Source organism: Caretta caretta, chromosome 12 (genome assembly GCF_965140235.1).
Source record: "Caretta caretta isolate rCarCar2 chromosome 12, rCarCar1.hap1, whole genome shotgun sequence".
Taxonomy (NCBI): domain Eukaryota; kingdom Metazoa; phylum Chordata; order Testudines; family Cheloniidae; genus Caretta; species Caretta caretta.
This window is the reverse complement of record NC_134217.1, coordinates 21,890,416-21,905,944: the sequence shown is the minus strand read 5'-3', so window position 1 is coordinate 21,905,944 and position 15,529 is coordinate 21,890,416. Positions and strand designations below refer to the sequence as shown.

At 38.0% G+C, this 15,529-nt stretch overlaps 1 protein-coding gene across 15 annotated transcripts in view; it reads right to left on the bottom strand.

Annotated features, from left to right (window-relative positions):
• ZNF536 (zinc finger protein 536) overlaps nucleotides 1-15,529 on the bottom strand; it is a 406,360-nt gene that overhangs the window by 54,175 nt on the left and 336,656 nt on the right. Inside the window, exon 9 of one of the 15 annotated variants that reach the window (XR_012664576.1) lies at nucleotides 4,177-4,263. The exons of the other annotated variants lie outside the window; for them this stretch is intronic. The gene's annotated coding sequence lies outside the window, so the exon portion shown is untranslated. The remainder of the gene's footprint in view (nucleotides 1-4,176; nucleotides 4,264-15,529) is intronic. 15 annotated transcript variants of the gene reach the window in all.

Below are 15,529 nucleotides of genomic sequence, written 5' to 3'. Positions count from 1 at the left end.
CCCCTTGTCCTACCTTTTATATGGCTAGTGCTGCCTCCAGGGGACTTCCAGGGAGAGCAGGCTGAAATTGTGTGATTTTGCTACATGGCTGTGTAGATGCACGGATTAGGAATACAGACACTTCTGGCAGTATACTGGAAGCAGGACAACATTTCAGCACACATCCAATATTGCTGTTTGGAATCCCATTCTGGCAATACAAACGCAACTGCACAACATGTGTACGTGGGTTCATTGCTTTACACCTAGAAAGAATCTGTAACTAGTCGCACTAAGCAGGAGCAGAAAGGTTCATAGCAAAAGGGAAATAGAAGCTTGTTGTAAGCATTGATGCTGCAACTTCTGTCTCAAATGTGGTGCCACTTCACAGTGTCAGCAGATGGGTGAAAGAGACACCTTGGACCTTCACAAGCAAATCCATTTCAACCCCTTGAAGTGGGAAATACTAGTGCAGGGAGTCACTGTACGGCATCAGTTGCTTTACAGCTCTGGAGCACTAGGTGTCTGATAAAAAAACGAGATGAATTTGGAGCGCTATCTTGTACTACACCAGTAGCTTTGAAATTTAAAAAAGGGACACAAGGAAATTCCAAAGCACATGGAGAATATGAGTTTTTCCCTCCTGTAGTTACAATGAACGAGTGCACATAAGCATCGGCCGTACAAAATGATACCCATGTAGAAATTCTAACATGTACATCCATGTTTGCAGGAAAGGTTCTAAGTTTTCGACCTTGCTACTCCACTGCCAGCTCCAGCCCCTTTCCATGTACCAAACAAGTTTCTACCGCATTCTACTGCCAGGCAGGTGACACTGGAGGCTCAGGTAACCTTGGCAACTTATACAAATATCTAACATTAGGGGGAGAGAAAAGTGAAGCATACAAAGAACATATCCCTCACTCATTTATTTAACAAAAAAGAGAGAGGTAAGTTGGGCAAGAAGTGTAGATGACCAGAAATTCTGATGAAAAAGGATTAGGTATTTGGCTATATTCTCCTCAAGCACCTTATTCTGCTGCTGTTGAAATCAGTGGTAAAACTCTGACAGATTCCAAGAAAAGCAGGACTGGACCCTACAACAAAAAAGCAACAAGAACATAAATTTGAGGGAACTGCTGGGCATGAAGAGTGAGAAGGGAGAACAGACAGACAGCAGCAATGAATAAGTTGGTACTAACATGAAAGGCTTAAAAATAGAAAGTGTGGACTGTGGGAAAGCATGGGTGTATGGAAGAGAGACCTGGAGAGAGGCAAGGATGACCTTGAAGAGAAGGTGTCATGAACTTCATTGGAGTTACTGTGGATTTACTGAGTAATGGAATACAATCTGACCAAAAGTTAAACAGGATAAAGCAGGGGTTCTCAAACTGGGGGTCGGGACCCCTCAGGGGGTCACAAGGCTATTACAAGGGGGGTTGTGAGCTGTCAGCCTCCACCCCAAACACCACTTTGCCTCCAGCATTTATAGTGGTGTTAAATATATAAAAGTGTTTTTAATTTATAAGGGGGGGTCGCACTCAGAGGCTTTCTGTGTGAAAGGGGTCACCAGTAAAAAAGTTTGAGAACCACTGGGATAAAGAGACATGACTGGGAGCAGAGAGGATTGAGTTCTTGAAGAGACTTAGCAAAAACAAAGATCTGGGAGCTTAGAGGCAAAGAGAGATTGCAGCCTGAAGACTGAGAAATGTAGCTTTGGATACCCAGAAGAAGAGAATCTTAAAAGCAGGGGAAGAGAGAATGAAAGGGACTAAGCACACCAAGAGTGCTAATGTAATACACTGGCCTAGTGGTGACCACCTCTCCCTCCACTGGTTGGTCCCAGAATTGATACAACCTGCTGCTTTATCACAGTTAAAGGAGCTTCCCTTTACTTCAAGTGGTGCAGGCAAGCACTTTTGGTGCGGAAGATCCTGCGTTTGATCCGCACTAATGACCTTTGTGTCTGGATGTATATAGTGTCTCGGTAAATTGGTCTATTAATGATTAATTACACTAACTTTTTATAAGGGGAATTAAAAAATAATAAACATGCTGCGTTAGCAACATAATTCCCCAATTCTAACTATGATAGATTGTAAAAATGCTAATATATTGATATTATATAAGAAAAATGATGAATTAATAATAAAAATTGTTTGACATTACTATACTGCCTCTAACAAAAAAGGACAATTCTTGCTGACATGTTAAGTGTAACAAAATGTTACACTGCATGCACACTTCTCCACCTGGGGAGTGGATAATAGAGCAAACTACAGGTGACAAAGGTTAGCTACGTCACTTAATGCACCACTGGAAAGTGCTCTGATACCATGAAGATGAGGGTGATGTAAGAACCTCTTAGTTAATGCCAGGAGAATGCTCCAGGCACTCACAGCAAGGAGGCTACTACAGCAAGTATTTTAAAAAATACACCTGTATATTAGAATAATAATGAAAATTATTAAAAACCAGACACTGTACTGTAAAACCTAGACAGACCAAATTCATCCCTGGTGTAATTCCAGGTTGAATCAGGCTCAGAAAATGTTAACTGTCTCATACCTTTAAAAGCACAGTTGTTTAAAGAGTGTATGCTATATTCAGTCATGCTGTGAGGTAAAATTACTTTCTATTGTCTATTCATACTTTTGTAATGCTGCTGTTTGTTTATGTTTTCTGTGGTGTTGGAAGGAGAATGGACTAGAGGAGAAATTTAAACTACTGTAACTTGAAAGAAGCTGACATTAGTGGGATGTATCTAAGAAAGTCTCAGTGTTGGAAAAATGATCCTCATAATGTGAAATATAATGTGAAAACTAAGCTCTTTCACAGAGGAATTGTGGAATAGACTAAGTGCAGTATGAAAGACAAAGGAACATCCCAACAGAATGAGAGATGTTAAAAAGGATACTGTACACTTTGTAACACAGTCACAAAGTTCTTTCTACACAAATCCTTTTGATCACAGTTTTCTCATCCAGAGAGTTAACATATTTGATGATCACACTAATGTTTCTTCTCAATGAAAAAGTGGGCTTGTTCACTTACCAATTCACAAGTATGTACATACAGCATGTCAATTAAATCACCTGTAAACCTGCAGTAGCCACATGACAGGGGCAGTGCTATATGTACCAGGAGCCTAGAGTATTATGCTGTCTCCAAAAGTAATTTGCACACTGTGAGAGTAAGAGCAAGCCATCTGACAGCAGATAAGGAAAGGCTGATGTCAAAGTACCAAAAAGGAAATGTCATCCTGGAACCACAGTAGGGAGGAGGGAAAGGGACATTAAATGATGTCAAAAGATCACAGGGTGTTTTCTTTGTTATCTTAGTAGAGAAGATGGACATTTTTCAAGAACAAAACTACTCTTCATCCTTCCTCTTCATAAATAACTCAGCTAGGGGGGAAACACCTTCCTGCAATTAAACTCTTGTGCATGTGCATTTTCCAAAGTAGTTCACTCCCCAATACTCCATAACCAAAGATTTTGTTTCTTCTCTATCAAAAAGCTGAAATTACAGCCCAGAATGTTTTTCAAGCCACTGTCCTACATCCAGCAGGCCAGATTCATCCCTGCTGTAATTCTAGTGCAGCCACGGTAGTCACACCCAGGATGAATTTAGCCCAGTATGTACAGATGGAGCAATATGTAAACTTCCAGTTTTCAGATTTTTTTTTTAAACTTGGTTCTTCTTCTTGTTTGCAGGTTGTGGGCTCCCTCTTGTGGTCATCTACAGATTTCCAGCTATTAACCAAAACCATCTAAAAAGTTACAGTATTAAGCTACAATAAGCACCCACTCTGAAAATGCCAGGCCAGACTCAAAGTCACCAGATGTCTTGAATAAAGCTGTCCTTTGTTCCCTTATCTCACTCTCTCATTCCTCAGTAGTTCCCTTCAATGCTGTCAAAAACTTAGGTAGAGGAAATTTACACTCCAAGTCCACAATGACAATGAAATGGTAAGATTGGGCATAAGCGATGCTGGCCATTACCAGAGGGGCAGGGTGGGAACAGGCCACAGCAGTGCCTTAAGGGTATTTTCTCTGTGTACCTGGTTGCCCTGTGAGGCATAATGCCTCCCAGAGCTCCCACTGGCCTAGTGCAACTCTGCACCCCCTCCAAAGGCAGACCAGTGCCTTAGTCACATGAGTATGCCTGAAACGAACAACCGGCTCACAATTATACCTGCCTGCGACAGGAAGCTTGAAAAGTCTGAGAGTTTCCCAAAGGTTGAGTCACACACACAAATTCCTTCCTCAGGCTTTTTTCTTCCTTTAGAGAAAAACAAAACATACTGAAATCACTTATTATTAGTAGTTTAATTAGTGATGTAATATGTGCTCAACTTTAAGTAAATCTGGAGAATAGTGAGGCTCAGTAATTGCCTGTCTAGGACCCCCTCTCTGTAGTCCTTCTCCATTCCTACTCTGTAGTCCTCCATTCGTCTTTGCCCAAAGCACCCACAACTGGGGTAACACTAAAAATGTCTGACATAGTCTTGCCATCATGAGAAATTCCTCAGCAGTCTGGGGGGAAGGCACGTATTCTCAGAAGCCTGACATTCCCCTTCCCTGGCCACTGGGTCATCGCTTCCATCCCACCAAAGTTTTTATGACCCGTTTGGAATTTGAAAGATTTTCTGCCAAAGACCCAGATCCTTCTAAGTCTTAAATATGTTTAACTCTGCATGTGGCAAGTGGCCCACTGAGAACACAGGGAGCAAAGTTAAGCACACACGTAAGTTTTTACAGGATCATGGACTAAGTTTGCAGGACTCTGAATATATTTCTGATTCAGGCCAATGGCGCTCAAATGTATATTGCTGCTATTATGAACTAGTAAATCACACATCCTTTCCTATTGCCTCTAACTGATCTTTATTTTTCATATTGAATTAGGAAACTTTCTTTGGCAGGGCCTTTCTTTAATTGTTTATAGGTGATTTCCACTTACAAGGTTTCATATCAGCATTTACTGAAATGGGATGGCATGGCGTCTTATTGGTACTAATGCTCCATTCAGGAGGTCAGCAACCTGCAGCTTGAAAGCTCTATCTGACCCTTTACATAAATCCTTGTGGTTCAACAGTTAGGTAGCTCTCCTAGCCTTGACCTTCAGCCATAACACATGCATGTCAGCAGTTCAGCCACTCGGTAGCACTGCATAGGTGAGGGAAACAATAAATGCGCTTGCTCTTCCTGGTAGCTAATCAGGTTTGAGGTCTGAGCTGATGGATAATAGCAAGATGAAGAACCTGGAAATACTAATCTCAGACTCCATTCAGAGACGGAAGTCTAAATAGTGTGCTGGTGTTGCTGAAACTCAACCTCTCTGAATCTTCTGTAAGGTAAGTACTGTACATAACTTTTCTTTTTGTGAAATGCAGCATTTAACAATTCACTCATATAAACCACCTAAGGGGCAGAAGAGAAGCTACATCTTCATGTTCCACGTCTGACAAAACCAGAGCACGTTATCCGTGGTGATTAATAGAGATAGTTTTGTCTGTAGTATCAGGAGTAGATACTGTGAGGTGCCAAAGTGCTGCAGCTTGTAAAGCCTTTGCGGGCAACACTCCCAGATGTCTGCTGAACCGAGTTGGTGACCACTTGAAAATTCAAACAGAAAATTTTAAATGTTAAAATGTTGCCTAGTCTTAGCATCGTTTTCTTGCTCGTTTCCCTAACATCTTAACTCTTCTTTGATCTATGTGGCACTCAATATTTCCAGGTTTTGTAAGACTGAATATTTCTAAAATTCTGTAGTTCTGACTGATTACACAGTTCTAAGACAGCATACACTGAGACACCACAGCAAAACAAAGCCATGCCAATCCTGGAAGGTACAGAGAGCCTCCACCACCCAACTTCGGGAGGACAGGAGGCGCTAAGCATGTTGAAGGACCAAGCCCCCAAATTCTAGCATCTTTTAATGCTTGGAGAAGAACCTGTCATGAACTACTATAGGCAATACCCGATCCTGAGCTCTTTTCTGTGAAAGCAGATTCATGATTTCATGATTTAATATACAATCTGTGAATTTTAATAACCACCACTTATCAGTACATCTATCATATTATATCTTTTGCAGCTGTCGAAAAACAATATTGGTGCTTTCAGAGCAGTTTCATCACAGATTAAAAAAGCCTAAAACAACATCGGCAAACAAAAACAAGCATATGCCTGCTTGACCGAGGCTACATAAACCTGTTGTTCAATACAGAGAAGGGATTACAGCATTACGTTTTAGTGAGTTGCTTTTCATATGGAAATTTTTTTTCATAGTAAAGATCTGTATTTAATGGCATCAACATAAAAAACACTCCTATTTTTAGTTCCGTGATCATGGACATATAGATTTTCCTAGTGTCTGCAAGCCTACATTAATGTTAATTTCACCATTCTCCTTTGTATTTTGTTAATATCACAATCTGCTGTAAAACCTTGCCAAGTTTCTTAACTGTCATGTTAATTCCAAGATCTATTCTGCACACTTTGACATTTCAGGACAGAACATGGCAGTGAAAAAAGATTAAAAACAGCTTATAAGTATTATAAAATCTAGAACTTTACAGATGGTGGAATTATATCTGCTGAGTAGAAATGCAGCACCTCAGAACACAATAATATTAGAATAGCCTATTGATTTCTAAGGTAAACATTTTTCAGAGCTGCCATAAAATATCTAAATAGTGGGGGAAACAATTCAAAAATGTAAGAAAGTTATTTTATTTTTAACATCACACTGGATGTGTATATTGTATCTGTGCTAGTATTACGTTTCAAAGGTTTTCTGTACCATATAAATAAAGGGCATAATAAGATCTTGATTTTATTCACGGTCAGTTCAAAGTTCACACAAATTATTTCACACAGGGGATTTGTCTGAGGGTTTTTGTGTTAAAGAAATGCATTAATGTACTTTAGATATTAAATGACAATGCCACATGGTAAGAAATTTGCACGAATGAACAGGAAATTAGACACTGTTTTTTTAAACTGATTGCTAAAGAATGTACACTGTTTAAATGCATACTATCAATTTCAAAGGGAAGCATTTGCTGATTCCAGGAAGTTTAAAATCAGCTAATCAGAAAGTAATACAAAGTTAGAGTTGAATATGCTTTTTTTTTAAAGGAAACTGTTTCTTTAAAAAAAAATCCTTTCCCCTTTTCTTTAAGGAGTGCTTATTATTTCCATCATCCTTGTTGAGTTGTTGATGAATAGCTCACATCGTTTGCCAAACTCCACCCTCTGTCTTTTTTCTAAACTCTTTACTCATTATTTGCTCAGTCTTTTTCCCACAGCCTAGACAGCCTGTCAAGGCAGCTTAAATAAAACACTGTATTAACATTAGGAAATGGCATTCAGTTCCCAATTGATCTCCTAATACTTTATGTTGAAATGATAATTGGTACAGTCTTCATTGAAAAAAAAGAGAGAAAAACTACTTTTCAGTCACCACAAGGTATTATCTTAGCTGATGTATTCAGAACCAAACAGATACATTTTTAAAATCTCCCCCATCTGCTGGAGACTACAGTCCACAATTCTTTTCAGCTGACATAATCCACATTGATTCGTTCAGCAGATAAAATTCAGGCCACTTCTGCCCTTTATAGGAGCAACATAATACCAGTCTTTATTCAGTAACAATGTAACATAATGGGATCGGAATGTGCAAAATGACTGTTCTTAAATTACTGTGACACACAAGGGTCCAACACAAGCTGTGGTTTAATGTAAAAAATCATTAGGCACAGATTACTAAAGTGGTCCTGCATTAACAAGGTCCTACCAAGACTATTTATGATATTTTTCAGGGGGGAAAAAGCCCTGTTTGCTAATATCTTGATTATGAATGTGTTTTTAAGAGGAAAAAATCTGCTGTTTTTACATGAAGAAAATAGTGTTTATTCAATAATGAGTGCAACAGTTAAACGTCCCATGAAGACCTTTTCCAAAGAACCAAGTTAATCTGTTAGACACTGAAGCACACTCACAACAAAATCTAAATATCAAAAAGATTGTTAAGAGAGTTGCCAGAAATGAATATTTTGGTACACTGCTATATCAAACACATTTAAAGGACCTTCAAAGAGTACACTTCTCCTCTTTTGATCTAACCACAGACCACTAGAAGAAATCTAGCAAGTTGTTGCAACACAGCTCAGGGGTTTTGACTCTATGTATATCATCTCTATTTAACAATCTTTCCCTCATATACTTACAAATCGACCTATCAACAGAAGAAAGCTCCAATGAAGGAAAGCAGTCAATTTCATCCCTACTAGACCAGTCTTTATGCAGTAAGTGTTCTATGACCATTCTGGAGCCCAAAATGTAAGACTCTCTTTGTACAATTGTTTCCTTCTATGATGAAAAGAGTGGTTTATTAGAAAATCTAAGGTTTAGGACATTTAACTTTTGATTAAAAAGTATTTCAATCTAGTATTACTTGCTTTAATAAAAGAACAAACAACCCTTTCTTGCCCCTACCAAAAATTATCTACCCATATAGTCACTGGGCTTTGATGTCAAGGCAGATAATCTAACTGCCTCACATTAGAGTTAATGGGTAGACTTTCTGGCACAGTGTTAGTAGCTTTTTGATGCATGGTTAGTGGAGTCTTGCCCTAAAGCCATTGTAGCTCAAGCCCAGGGAGATCAGCCCAATGTAAGGCTGATCCTGCAGTAGCATAAAACCAACCTATGAACTTTTGTGACACACACTACTGCCAGCATAGCAGGGAAAAGGGAATGTGGTTAGAATGACTTAGTACCAATTAAATCCTCATTTGTGGTTTTGGTCCTTTGAGCCTGTTTGCAGCTAGCATGAATTAGAGCAGCTTTTAGGCTTCTCTAACTCCATTCATGGAGAACTGCGCTGCACACAGCAGCAAAATGATTGGGGAAAAGCAAAAGCTTTAAGCCATCATTGGACATGTACACTTCTGACCTACACCCTGTGCACATCAAGTGCACTCCAGGATATGGCCCAGTTGATTGCTGATGTGTATAAAGTGGGTGGGCCAAATACTGCTCATTCTACTCTCACATGGCGACTATGGGAGTAATGAGAGCAGTATTTGGCTGTATTTTACTACTCTTGCATCCAAAAAACTACTAGAACCAGGTGAATTTTTAAATAGATTTGCTTCATCTATACTCCCACTTTTTGTGCTCACTTCCCACGAACATTTGAGCAATAGGGTTCTCCTAGCATGACCGTTTGTAAAAAGTAAACTTCAAATATACAGGCGTATTCGTGGAAACTGAATCTTTAGATTCAGACACGTGAATATTCCCACCCAAATTGGTTTCACACGCATCCAATGAATTAACAGAATTAACACCATGAAACTTAGCTGACTAATCACAATTAACCAACACTGGAGCTGGGCAAAGAAAGAAAATTTCATTTTGTGGAGGATTTTGAAATTTCAAAATTTGGTTTTGTTTCAATTAGGAACAAAATAAAAAAAATTGAAATTATCTGGCAGAATGAAGACAGGTAATCTGGAGCCATGATCCTGGGAGCCAGGGATTCCAGGACTTCAGATCCTCTGCAGCTTCCTTTGGAGGTTGATATAAGCTGCCAAGGAGTCGGGTGGGTGAGGTGGCAGGAAATTAGGCAGGTTTCCGTCTGACTCCGGCCTGGGTTCCCTTAGAACTTCCTTGATATCCAAATGCCTTTGCAAAATGTTTAGATTTTGACACATGGGCAAATTCCTACAAAAATGTTTTGTACAAAGTTTTCTGAGCAGTTCTAACCAACACATCTTGAATAGCAAATACCTGCAAAAAGTTGCTCACAGTCAACCCAAAGCATTAAATAAGCCACACACAAAAAATTAGCTGGATACTTTTGAATAATGTGTTACATAAGCAGCTCACTTTTGTTAGATAGTTACTAGGAAATGATTTTAAAAGATAGTACAAATCAACTTCACGATTCTAACCATCTTTGAAACTCACTATATTTGCATATTCTAGTGAACCTGAGACGTCAGTCTTGACTGCACATATCCAATAACTGAAACATGTGGCCTTAAAACCTTCAATCAATATAAACCTTTTAGAGCCCAAGCTTCACAAAACTGTATCAAATATATATTTGATGAGAAGAGGGTTAATTGAATAATTGATTACTGAGTTGCAATTAAGTGCCTTTCAGATATCTTTGGGAAATAATGAGATATAATAGTGATAGATATTTATTAGTTTATCAGCTATCCCTGATTTATAGGTATAATTTATTTTTTAATTTCCAAAGTCAATTTTAACATTTATATATTTTAATAATATAGTCCCTAGTGAGAATCAATATAGACTGTATTTTCACCATAGGGCTATCAACAACTACGAGAGAAATCTATACTTACCAATTCAGCCAGTTCCACTGCAATCTTCAATATTATAAATACCTTGTGTATGATATACTTTGCTAAAACTTTCAAGCTTTGCCTACTAACGGCACTCATATAGCATAAAATATTTGTTGTAAAAAAGGTTAACCAACTCTAAATGTGCTTACAAATCGTGAAATAGGTATTTTTAACTACAAAAATTTCACAAGATCTTTAGGAAAAATGGAATTTGCATTGTATGTATGTTTCACCTTATGATTAATTTTTATCAAATGGAAAATAGTTTAATGGGAGTCACATTCGTATCAATTGCTAAGAGGAACACTGGGACCCTTTTAAGTGGACTAAACTTAATCTATAAGAAGCTGATCATCAAAGCTGTCTTCTACTTACTCCTCAAGACTACCATTATTGTTATTTCTTATTTACATTGCAGTAATGCTCAGAGCTCCCTGGAAAGATCAGGGCCTTGTTGTGGAAATATATAAAAGGCCCTGCTCCAAACAATTTATAATCTAAAACAGGATAAGATTTGGTAAAATTGTCTAATTGCTCAACAGCTGATAAGGAGCCATAGAGATGAAATATAACCCTCTTGTTACAGAAGTTTTGATGTTAAGGGCATTCAACACTTTGCAGCATTAGTCCCTCAGACACTATAATCACTCCCTGCTGCCACTGACTGTCATTTGAATTACTGCTTATTAACCATCACCAACAAAAACTAATTTTTAGGGTCTGATCCTGCATTCATTCCAAAAGCAGAGCTCCCGCTGACATCAGTGGCAACTCTGTAACATTCCATAGAAGGAAGGCAGGTTCTAATTAGTTTAGGAAAATATTTCAGCTATTTTTGATTGATACTTCCAAGATGTGATGAGAATGATGAATACAAAAACTTCACATTTTCACTGAAAAATCTGAATCTTTCTTTTGTGACTGCCACCTTATAATTAAGCATTATGAATTAGTGTGGGGAGTTAGAGGGTACTGTGAGGCATGAAACAGAAGGCTGAAAGGAAAAAATCAAAATACTTCCCTTTCTTTAAGTTAAATATCTACTAACAATAGCCCTTGATATATTAAATGTCCATTTATATTATTCCTTATTGAGCAAATTCCCTCAATTACAACCATGTAAATCCAGAGTAACTCCACTGTATTTCCTCATTTAAATTATTCTGCCTAGGAGCAGTAGAATTCTGTGTGGGATTAGGGGGTGCATGGGGCCATGTACTCATTAAAACCACACCTTGGCTCTCAGGCCATACCCATAACAACACTCATTGGTTGAAATACATCACTGAATTTTTGGCCTTTTAATCCTCTGACCTATTGAAGTCTGAGCAGGCCCTTTAAGGTCAGTAAAGCTACTGTGAATTTACTCCAATGTAGCAGAGCAACATTTAGCCCTTAGAGAATGCTTTTGTTTAATATTGGCTATCAAAACAAAGCACTCAAATTCCATGGACACCTGGTATAACCTCCCTTATGCACTGCACTTTATATTGTGTCAAGGGTGATGTACACTTTATGTTGGGTCTCACAGCAAAATGACAGGCACTGCTGTCCATTGACAAAACCACATGACAGTTAGATGTCACATACAGAGAGTGCAGATGTATTATCACTCTACCACTTAGACAGGAATGACATCCTTTGAATCTCAAGAGACAGTGTTTCAGACGAGCTAACCTAAGTGTGCCAGTTGTACACTCCGCAATATTGACAGTCAACAATTCTGTGTACATCAATGGTGAAAGAATACTAAGACTTAAAGACAACTGATTTCAGTTTTTATAACTGAAATAATGATAACATAAAAGAGATGACTGTGGATAATAGTTTTTAAAAAAGGAATCCAACATAATGCTGATGTTTAAAAGATTGTTTAATTGATTTTTTTGTTTCAAATTTGAAACATACATTCTATATAATAGATAGGTTTATTCAAAAAGATGCTCTGATACAATTTCTTACAAAGTAATGTATCACAGAACATATGATCATTTTGTTTTAAATTGTCCTGATTCAAAAGAAAAAGCAGTAGCTTTCTCCCAGGTAAATCTAAGGACAATAATATAAAGTAACCTCAAGGTGAATCATCACACTGACTTTACTCTTCATGCTAGTGCTAATGCGGTTTGTGTTTGGTCTTCATTGTTAAAACTGAGAAATTTCTTTACAAAAGGTGTAAATTTTCACTTGGGACATGAGTCAACAATTGTGATTTGTTCTTAGGCAACATATACCATTTGTAATGATAAAAAAAGTTTTCACTAGTGAAAATGAAAGTTTTGTTATTGTCAAAAAATCTGAGTTTCTTTTTAAATTTGAAAATTTCAAATGTTGCATGTGGAAATTTATAAACTGAAAATTGATTAACATTTAAAGCTGTACAAAGCTACACTAACGGTCTTAAGTGAGAATGAGTACATTGTTTTAATACAACCATCCTTTGGACCTCATGAATATATTATCTCATCATGTCATTAGTCAGACTATATTTTTCTACTAGCAAAAGGACAAGTAGAATCATACTTTAATGCATCAGCATTTCATCAGGCAAAATAAAATCATTTTAATTTAAAACTTAAAGAGAATGGAATGTTCAACACATATAATACACAGCAAAGGGACTCTGTGGAATAAACAAGTTATTTTCTCACTTTGGGAATGACCATGCCTAACTGATTCATGGTTCTGCTGTGCTTCACCACTTATCACTTTGCAGGTTACTCCTGACTCATAAAAATAACATTTATGAATTCTCTTCCTTCCTCTCAATGCATGAAATTTACCTCTCACTGCACAAAGCCTGAGTAAAAGGAGCGAAGCAGGAGATTGGGGGATGGAATTCAACCTTTCAGCCCCCTGGTCGGTTGTGGGGCTGCAGTGAGGGCTTTCAGTGCTGCTATTCCAACCTATGTAAAAGCCTCTGAAATTCCTATGCATTCTGGCAAATGGATCAAATCTATGGAACCCTCCACAGCTCTACAGCCATATTGTACATGCCTCTCCATGCCAGCTTATTCAGACCAAGTACAGAGGCTCATTTGGTCATAGGTAAGGGACAATAAGGTAAATCTGCCCATGTTTCTCCCCTTCCCTCAAAGGGACACCCTTGGTACCTGGGGCCTCTGTACTGGGGTGAATTTCACCATTTGTGAACACAGTTGGTGATCCTGCAGCCATTATTTAGACAAAATGTTCACTAGAGTAACAGGATTTTTGTCTGGGTAAACCATACAAGATTAAGCATATATATAGTCTGAAATGCCTTCCAAGTTTCAAAAAGGGGCCACATTTTTGACTGGGACATCTCTGCATTGCCATAATACACATAAAAATAATAATTGTATTTTGCAGCTTGAATTCTCATTCTAACTATTCAAGCCTTTTGAATTGCCAGTGTAAAGAAGGTCTGCAGTGTGGGTACTTCAATCATATGGCAGAATTAAAGGATGACTTCAAACAACTCCACTATGCATTGTCACAGGTGGCATGCTCCAAATGGCCCCTGACACAAGTATAACCTACATGCATGAAACACAGAGCCATGGATTGGGGATGTTTGGGCTCAGGTGGCAGGGTAGAGGAGCAATCTCTTTCTGTGGCACATTCCCCTCTGTACAGCGTGGCAATTACACAGGAGGAACTGCTGGTGCAACGAGCAGTAACTGACCATTGCATCATCATCTTCCATTTTACAAGCTTCAAGGGGAAAACCAACAGCAGCATTACTCCTAAGATGGGGCCTCCTGAGCACTGTGAGGAGATCTCCAGGGATGTAGGCTGGTTTTCCTGGGGAGCCATAAGCTCCACCAGATTTATAGACCTCACCCTTTCCCCCCGCTCTGTGATCTCCTAAACCCTCTTCCTCAAGGGCAGCAGACGGAGGAAATACCACAAGGTGAATCATCTCCTCTGTGTTGAGAACTTTTCTTCATTCATGGGTTTTTCCTTTGGAGGGAGGTATTTTCCCCTAAATTATCAGTGAACTGTTACTGCATGAGATTGTAACTGATTTTCCCATTCCATATCTATTAACATTTAATATCTAATAAAAATCAGAAAGCCCCCTGGTAAGATGCCTTGATACTACGGTGATGAGCACTGAATAAATGGCTAGATAGATGGATCCTAAATATTTCCTTTTATCCACTTTATATAGCACAAAAATTCAGTAGACATAGTGACAAATACATCTACAATTATATAAAGCTTTTGGGGTATTTTACTCCTATTCAGACACAACATTTACTAGTGTCGGTCTAATCATAAATATAATTATTCTTGAGTGCTCTATTACAAAAACCAATAAACTAGGCCTCAATAGAGATTCTGAAATTACTTAACTTTTCTTTAGAAAAATATTAAAACAGCATTATCACATCAATGAGAGGAAAAGACAGGAAGATAATAAAGTTATGTTAAACCTCCCTGTATTTACTCATGTGTGAAACAGTTATGTCTGGTCACATAATTGCAATGGTTCTGAGAAATATTTCATATTTTATAATGAACATTAAAAGAGTTTGTGGATCATTACTTTATATGAGTTCCAAAGTTATTACATAAAATCCAACAGGAATGGTTATAAATTATTTGATCCTCTAGTCTGGCCTTGGTAAACATAACATGAAGGCTGAAACATCTCAGCAGACAAGATTCATGGTAATAGGTAAAGTGTTTCTACAGTTAAAGAAGAAAACACCAGAGTACTTGTAAGCAAGGCTCTTAACATTTTTTGTTTGCTGTTCCAAAGAAATTCTTTTCAGCAACGAGCCTAAGCCATTAAAAAAAAAAATAGCTTTGTCTAGAACAAAAGGAAAACTTGCTCACAGGCATGTTCTTTCGCCTACCAATTTGGCATGGCCCTAAAGTCACTGTCAAATTCTTGAACTTACAGCACAGTATGTGTTTAAGATACTGTACTTAGCCAGGAAATAATATCACAAGCAATTATTTGATTTTAAAAAGGATCCTGAGGAGCATCTCATTGAAATACGAAAAATACAGTATACTAACAAAAATTACATACTTGACACAATTATGTGGAATTTTTGTCTTCAAAATAGAGTTGGCAGCCAGCATTTTAATTAATAAATGATCATTTGTGTCAGAGATAAATGTACCGGTAATACAAGATTAATTGTGTCCCACTTC